The sequence below is a fragment of the Capsicum annuum genome, chromosome 1 (genome assembly GCF_002878395.1).
Source record: "Capsicum annuum cultivar UCD-10X-F1 chromosome 1, UCD10Xv1.1, whole genome shotgun sequence".
Lineage (NCBI taxonomy): Eukaryota > Viridiplantae > Streptophyta > Magnoliopsida > Solanales > Solanaceae > Capsicum > Capsicum annuum.
In genome coordinates this window covers 95,471,983-95,480,766 of record NC_061111.1, presented here as the reverse complement: position 1 = coordinate 95,480,766, position 8,784 = coordinate 95,471,983, and positions in this window count along the sequence as shown.

The following is an 8,784-nucleotide window of genomic DNA, read 5'->3' as shown; positions in this document are numbered from 1 at the left end:
GGGGTCGTATTCTTATGCCCCCAAGAAGCTTGATCTTGACCTTAAGAATCGACCTTTACCACCGGTGAAGCCATCCATTGAAGAGCCACTGGTTTTAGACTTGAAAGAGCTACCCAGCCATCTGAGGTATGTATTCTTGGGTAGTGGAAATACACCACCGGTTATTATTGCTACTGATCTAGGCGAATAATAGGTGGAAGCTCTCATCTCTGTTCTTAAGAGATTCAAGAGAGCCATTGGTTGGACTATTGCAGATATCATTGGTATCCCTCCTAGCATATGTACACATAAGATTAAGCTAGAGGAAGATTGTGTACCCACTATCGAGCATCATTGTCGCCTGAATCCACCTATGTAAGAGGTGGTGAAGAAAGAAATCATCAAGTTGCTAGATACAGGGGTGGTGTACCCAATCTCAGACAATAAATGGGTGAGTCTTGTACAGTGTGTGCCCAAGAAAGAGGGCATGACGGTAGTGGCCAACGATAAGAATGAGTTAATTCCACTCAGGCCTATCACAGAGTGGAGGGTGTGTATGGACTACCGAAAGCTCAACTCGTGGACACTAAAAGATCACTTTCCAATGCTATTCATGGATCAATTAGTAGGTAGAGGTTGCTACTATTTCTTGGATGGTTATTCCTGGTATAACCAGATCTCCATTGCTCTTGAAGATCAGGAGAAGAAGACGTTCACGTGCCCATATGGCACATTTGCTTTTAAAAGGATGTCCTTTGGTTTATGTAATGCACCAGACACATTTCAGAGGTGCATAATATCGATCTTCTATGATATGGTTGAAGACACCTTGGAGGTGTTTATGGATGATTTTTCAGTTATTGGAGATCAGTTATTGGAGATTCCTTTGACTTGTGTTTGCTGAACTTAAGTCAAGTATTACAGCGGTGTGAAGAGTTTAACCTGGTACTTAACTGAGAAAAATGCCACTTCATGGTGAAGAAAGGCATTGTTCTCGGTCATAAAATTTCTGCGAAAGGTATTGAGGTAGATAGGGACAAGGTTGAGGTCATCGAGAAACTACCTCCCCCTATCTCTGTAAAAGGGGTGGTAGCTTTCTTGGTCATTCAGGATTCTATTGTCGATTTATAAAAGATTTCTCGAAGGTTGCAAACCCATTATGCAAACTTCTTGAAAAGGAGGCCAAGTTCTCTTTTGAGGATGACTGCAGGCAGGTGTTCAAATGCATTAAGCTGAAATTAGTAGAGGCTCCAGTTATTATTACTCCGAACTGGACAAAGCCATTTGAACTAATGTGTGATGCTAGCGGGGTAGCGCTTGGAGCTGTGTTGGGCCAAAAAAAGGATAAGTTGTTTCATCCAATCTACTATGCCAGCAAAGCCCTGAATGGGGCTCAAAAGAACTACACTGTCACTGAACAAGAGCTCCTAGCTGTAGTTTATGCCTTTGAGAAATTTAGAGCGTATTTGCTAGGGACCAAGGTGGTGGTCCACACGGATCATGAAGCTCTGAGGTACTTAATGGCTAAGAAAGATGCAAAGCCGAGATTAATCCGGTGGGTATTGTTGCTTCTAGAATTTGACTTTGAGGTAAAGGATCGTAAGGGATGTGAAAATCAGGTGGCTGATCACTTATCCAGACTTGAATGTGAACAAGCAATCAAGGACAAGCTAGATATTGATGATTCTTTTCCAGATGAGAAGATACTAGCTGCGAAACTTGAGCAGATTCCGTGGTATGTTGATTTCGCAAACTACGTGGTAAGTGAGGTAATTCTAGATAATCTTTCCTTTCACCAAAGGAAAAAATTCCTTCATGATGTGACCCAGTATTTTTGGGATGAGCCCTATTTTTTCGGCGATGTGCAGATGGTGTTATTAGGCGTTGTGTCCCAGATGTAGGGATGCTGAGTATTTCGGAAGCATGTCATGCTTCACCTGTTGGTGGTCACCATGCAAGTGATCGTACTGCTTAGAAAGTATTGCAGAGTGCCTACTATTGGCCCACGCTATTCAGATATGCATATGAGCTTGTTCGTAGATATGATCAATGCCAGAGACAAGGATCAATCTCCAAAAGCCATGAGATGCCAATGTCCAAAATGATGGAAGTAGAGTTGTTTGATGTATGGGGCATTGACTTCATGGGCCCATTTGTAAGCTTATACAGGTTAAAATACATCCTAGTAGTTGTAGACTATGTATCGAAATGGGTAGAAGTTGTGGCGTCGGCTGACAGTGAAGGAAAAAGAGTTGTAGCATTTCTGAAGAAGAACATATTCTCCCATTTTGGAGTACCAAGAGCACTCATAAGTGATGAGGGATCCCATTTTTGCAATAAAGTTTTTAGGGCTGTTTTGGCAAAGTATGGAGTAAAACAACACCGAGTAGCAACTCCATATCACCCACAAACTAGTGGGCAAGTGGAGGTGTCGAATTGTGAGATTAAGGCCATTCTTACCAAAACCGTGAACGCTAATAGGAAAGATTGGTCTCAGAAGCTAGATAACGCCTTGTGGGCATACCGAACTGCTTTCAAGACACTAATTGGCATGTCTCCGTATCAGCTGGTCTATGGGAAGGCATGTTATTTGCTAATCGAGCTTGAGCATAAGGCCTTATGGGCTCTCAAAAGGCTGAATATGCACTGGAAGGAAGCAGCTGATCTAAGATTGGAGTAGATGAATGAGATGGATGAATTTCATCTCAGGGCTTATCAAAGAGCCGACTTGTATAAAGAGAAGATGAAAAAATACCATGATTAAAGAATTGCACAGAGAGAATTCGGGAAAGGTGATTTGGTATTTCTTTTCAACACCAGACAGAAGCTATTTCCAGGTAAGTTGAAATCTAAATGGTCAGGTTCATTCAAAATTAGCCAAGTCTACTCATCTGGAGTAGTTGATCTTGAAAACGAAGATGGTAGTGTCTTTAAAGTGAACGGGCAAAGAATCAAACTTTATATTGGTCCAAAAAACTTAATAAAAAGTATTGATGTCTTTTATCTCGATGAAGTCTGGGTACTCGAGATACCTGAGTCATGCCACGATGTTAAATCAGGCGCTAGGGGGAGGCAACCCACAACATGTTGTTGTAACCATAGTTAGAGTCTATTTTATGTTTTTGTGCAATTTTGATGCGTTAAGGAAGTGTGCAGGGCCAAAAATACAGTAAAAAGGGAAATAGGCATACATCTAAGTGATTGGACCTTTGTGACAGACGACTTGATGGACCACCAGTCCTCTGACAGACCAACACCTTCAACCATCAAGAATTGGCAAGAAAATGCATACACTGGATAGGATCTGACGGATTTAGTGGCGGACCATCACATACCTGGTGGGCTGTCAAAACAGTCGTCTGAAGTAAGACTGGTGACCCACATTCTGGTAAGTAGTGAAGGCCAATCTGGTGGACCATCACAAATTTGGTGGACCGTCCCACTTACCGTCACACCAAGATAGAAACACATCAACTCAGGTGAAGGATTACGTTCAGAGTGGTGGTACGTCACATTCATGACGTACTGTCAATTTGACCGTCACTTTAACCCTAACTCTAAATCGAGTTAGGTTAATTCAGTACTCTTTAAAAGTACTTCATATTTGACCCAAAGTGAGATTTTGAGAATAAATTCCATGACCTTTGACCTTTCCACTTCTTTAAGATTCAAAGAACCTGAAGAGAGTTATCCCATCTGAGGCCCCTCATCTCCTCCATTTGTGCCTTATTTAAATCAACTCAACTCTCTCATCTCTCCATCACAAACGAAAAAGTAACACAGGTGCTAGGATTTGCAAGTTAGCTTTGTCTCTAAAGCTTCAAGCATGTAGTGTAATCGAGAATCGAGGTAAGTGAAAACCCTTCTTTTCTGGTAGTCCATATTAAGTGTAAAAGAATGATTTATTGGTTTGTTCTTAGTGTACTGAGTATGAATGTATTGAGTTGAAATTCAAAGTACAAACTGGTGTGAAATCTGGGTGATATAAAGTGTAAAATGAGACCAATGTGCTTAAAATATGAGTTTAGAGCTGTGATGGTAGTTGAAAATATGACCTGATGTGCTATTGCTCGACAAAATGGTCGAACCCAGACTTTTTGGCTGAAGAAGAAGATGTGACGGTCAAACTGGTGGATCGTCAACTTTTTGACGGACCACAAAGATGACCATCAGAATACTCAATAAAATGCCTTTTTGGTATAAGCCATGACAGTCGAAGTGGTTGACCGTTAACTTTGTGATGGACCACCACGTTGACCGTTAGAAGGCTCAAGATTTTATGGGCCATTGCTTAGCGATTGATGGCAGAGTTGGTGGACCGTCCAACCTCTGGTGGACCGTCAGATCTACCGTCAGACCACATTTGCAACAAGTTTGATTGTGTTTGAATTTTGAACTAATTTCTTAAACAGGTTTTCAGCTGATATGGCCCCTAAACTTCTACAAGCCAGAGGATGAAGATCTCAACAAGGTAAAAATGCATCCGCACCGGCCTATAATACTAGGCGAACTGAAAGGGAAGCCATCACAATCCCCCAGTCTGAGGAGGGGAGTGAGAATAGCATCATTTTTACTGATTCAAGTCCAGATGAAGCAACAGTTGCTTCAACCCAACCATTACCCATAGAAGGTAAAGCTGAAACAGCTAATGTAGGGGATCAAATGGAAGCTACTGATGCAGAAAACAACCAGGAGGGTGATAATGTTATCAGGAGAAAAGATCTCCAGATTTGAAACGCTATTAGGTGGCAAATAGATGGATCACACAAAGATTTCTATGATGGGTTGACACCCACGGCTCGAGGGATCCGAAGGTCATTTCTAGAAAAACATCAGATTATGACAACAGAGCTTCATGAATATCCCGAGTTAGAGCGTCGGTTTAACAAATATGGACTAGCATGGATGAGCAGGCCACCATGAAACTACCAATCAAATTGGGTAAGAGAATTCTTTGCAAATTACCTAAGTTTGGTGAAAGCAAAATGTCCAAAGGGAACTCCAATCTCACATAGACCAAATAGGGAGTCTGTCCTGGTCCGAGGGGTCACCGTTGATATCTCAGCCCGAACAATTAATAGGATGCTATTCGGGCCAGGATATGAGGCTCCACCTACGGTCCCATATTTTGAGTATAGAATGAGAAATGCTTCCGGCTAGAGACGTTGGCCGGCCTCGTTATTGACTGATGATGGAAATCCTTCCTGGTTGACTAATTCCAAAGAGTGCATTGCAAAGTTCACTCTTAGCTTCAAAGTTGGTGGGCTATTGTTCGATTGAGGTTAATGCCAACAAAAGGAGATGGGAACCTGGATCATCACAGAGCATTATTGTGTCCATTTTGATTTCAGGGCTACCAATTGATTTTGGTCAGCTAATTGCAGACAAGATATTTGTGTGAGCACATAAAGTGACCACATTTATACCCTTCCCATGTTTGATCACTGAATTATGCAAATAAGCTGGGGTGCTACTGATCTGTGGGGTTGACAATGAGGTACAGGCTACACATAAGCAGGACATTGAGAAGTCGAAAGACGAATCAAAGTTCAAAATTCGTGTGACTAAACCTCCAGTATATCAGTCTCAGTCTATACCAGTTCCCAAAGCCACAAAAATGCCCGAAGGTATGCCTTTACCCATTACCACATATGTGCCACCCGATTATGTGCCCCAGGGTATGTTTGCAGGGTCAGATTCTACATAGTTTGCTGGTGGAGCGAATTTTGCGGAATACAGATTCAACCCGGTGAATTTTGTCAAGGTGGTGAAGAATCAAAAGCGGTTTCAGAAGCAATTAGAAAAGTAGGCTGGAGATTTCAAACCTTTTGTGGATGAAATTATGGCCGACGCAGTCAGGCCATTTCAAACTATTTAAGTTAGGATGGATAACATGGAAGCTCGCATCAACAAAAGGCTAGATTCACTATCTCTCCCTGATCTTGCCAAGCTCATGGCTGAATTTGAGGAGGAAAAGGCTGACATAGCAGAGTTAAAGAACAAACAATCCTAACTGGTTGCATTTGACCTGACTTTGGTGGTAAGTGATTATGATGAGGGAATTCTGGATCTGATGGGTAGACCTATGAAGGATAAAGGCAAGCAGCAAATGGATGAAAAAGCAGCAAGGAAAGAAGAAAAAAAAGAAAAAGAGAAGCAATGTCACCTGAGGAGTTAGACCAGCATAACCTGAAGAGAGTTGTAAAGAAGTCAAAGAAAAAAGCTGAAAGGAAGCAAAGAGAAGAAGAAAATAAAACGGCAGGAATCTCTACTAGTGCTGCCCCAGCAAGGGGGTGAAGTGCAGGTTCAATTCGTGAGACTATCCCTTAAAATATGGAGGGTGAAGTTGTGAGTGCTCCAACCACCATAGGGGCCAACATTGCACAGGGTGAGGATGCAGGGACCTCACCCCACCTGACAGATGCCTCAGAGGAATAGGAGGAGAAGTAGATAACCGAATCCTCAGTTACAGTAATTTGTTGCTTTGAGGGTATATTTACACCATGGTTGGATGTGTTGCCGATATTTTGAATCCAATCATGTACTATCTAGAAGAAACGGCATGTTTAGGGTGTTTTTATTATCGTGTTTCAAATTCTGCAGCCTGTGATGTAAATATATATGTTTAATGAGTATCTATAAACTGTTTCTGTTTTAGTACTTTGTTGTAAATATGGGCTATGAATGATGTGGCATAAGACTATGAGCATTTATATGTAATTATTTACTTTATTCATGTAAACATGTGTATATAACTCTCAGTAATTCTGCATTTAGCATTAGTCTAGAAGAGGTGCATGCAACATGCAATGAACATTCCAAGAAATGCAAAGGAAGTTTAATTTTGTTGCCTGTAGGTGTGAGGTTTTACTTGCAGTTCTTTCATAGGCTAAGACTTAGAACTTTCCCGAGTCATAAATACAGTTTTCTAGGGGAGTCATTAGGATAGGATAACAGGCTTCCTTGTACTTTGAGCCCTTCTAACCTAAATAAACAATACCCACCAGAAAGATTATCTCTTTTGAACCCATCTTTTGTCTTTAAAACCCATTTTGAAATCCTGTCACTGTTAATTACTCTTCGTAGGGTTTTAACATTCAGCTCCAGCCTTAGTAAATTACTTAGCATTGTACATTTCAACTTAGATAAAGCATCTAAGTTGAGGGTGGCTAATTTCAAAAGATTGGCCACTGACTGCATTAGCCTGAGTCGAAAGGCTGCTGTTATTAAATAATAATAATAATAATAAAATGAAATAATATATATAGCAACTTGAAGTTAAAAAGATGATAGGGCAAGGAGAGTTAAGTTTCAATGAGTCATTTTACCCAAAAACATACCCCTCCTGACCCAAAACCTCATTGCAAGCCTCGAAAAGACCTATTTGATCTTAGTGAGTCAATCTTGAGGTAGTGTCGTATGGCTAGGGCAAGCCTATGGGTACTTGGAAAATAGTTGTAACTTCTTTTTGAGTATGAGAGTTAGACTTTATCCACATCAAATAATGAGTGGTGGATTTCATTGTTGTGAGGGCAATCAAAGTTTCATTGAACTTTGTTGTTCTCTGTAGAATGAAACATTCATGCTTGTGAACTGAACTATGATAAATGCTGGGTGTGGATCTTGATGTGTTAAATGCATGTGATTGAACTGATGAGTGAATAGTTGCATCAAAATGTTTCAAGGGTTAGTTGCTTGTCATTTTACTGTTCATGTGTGCAATTAGGTGTTGAGTTGCTTGAGGAAAAGCAATTACCTTAAGTTGAGGGTGTTGATGTTCCGATATATTACGGAACAGTTAGCATCATTTTCTTAGGGAAATTGTATGTTTTCAGGTAACCAAAGTGTTATTTAATAAAGTTTTTAGTGTTTTCAGTGAAAGGAGATAACCACAGAAGAAAGCTGGAAAAAGTATCAGAAAAGTAAGTTTGACGGTCAAAATGGTGGACCTTCAGTCTTTCGATGGACCACCAGGTCGATCGTCAAGGTGATCCAGAACCTACCATACAAATGCCTTGAGTGACGGAAAACATGGCGGACCGTCAGACATGTGATGGACCACCAGATGGACCATCAACCCTTATCTATAAATCACCTTTCAGAGGAACTCAGTGACGATCAACATGGTGGACCGTCAGTCATGCGATGGACCACCAGATGGATCGTCAATGCTTATCCATAAACCACCCTCTAGAGGAACTAAGTGACGGTTAATGTGGTGGACCGTCAATCATGTGACGGACCACCAGGTGCACCGTCAGGTCTTATCCAGAAACTGCTATTTGGAAGAAACGAGTGACGAATAAGATGGTGGACCGTCAACTGGGATGCGACTTTTCTGTTTTTAAATTTTAAATTCCTTTTTCATTGGGAACATATAAATACAAAATTTTAGGGTTAAGAGGGGATCTCTTTTCTTTCTTTTACAAGTTTTATCATCTATTGAAACTTTTTGTAACCCAGTACTTTGGGGATTCTTTAGATCTGGGAGTACTTTAGCTTTGAACAACTGATTATTAAAGATTGAAGAACTCATTCTTAGGATTCTTTGTAAGTAAATTCTTAATCTATTTATGAATAATACAAGAATGACTTCTTCTTCTATGGAGTATTGTGGCTAAGATCCCATAACTAGGGTTATGGGATCCTTAATGTGAAACACATCTATGGGTTGGGAATCAATTTGAGTTCCATAATTCAATGACATTGGATAAACCTTTCTTCAATTTCATGACTTTTCTTGGTTGCAAACTTGAAGAGTGAGCCCTTGAACAACACTTTCCTTTCAGACAAGTGTTGTTCAAG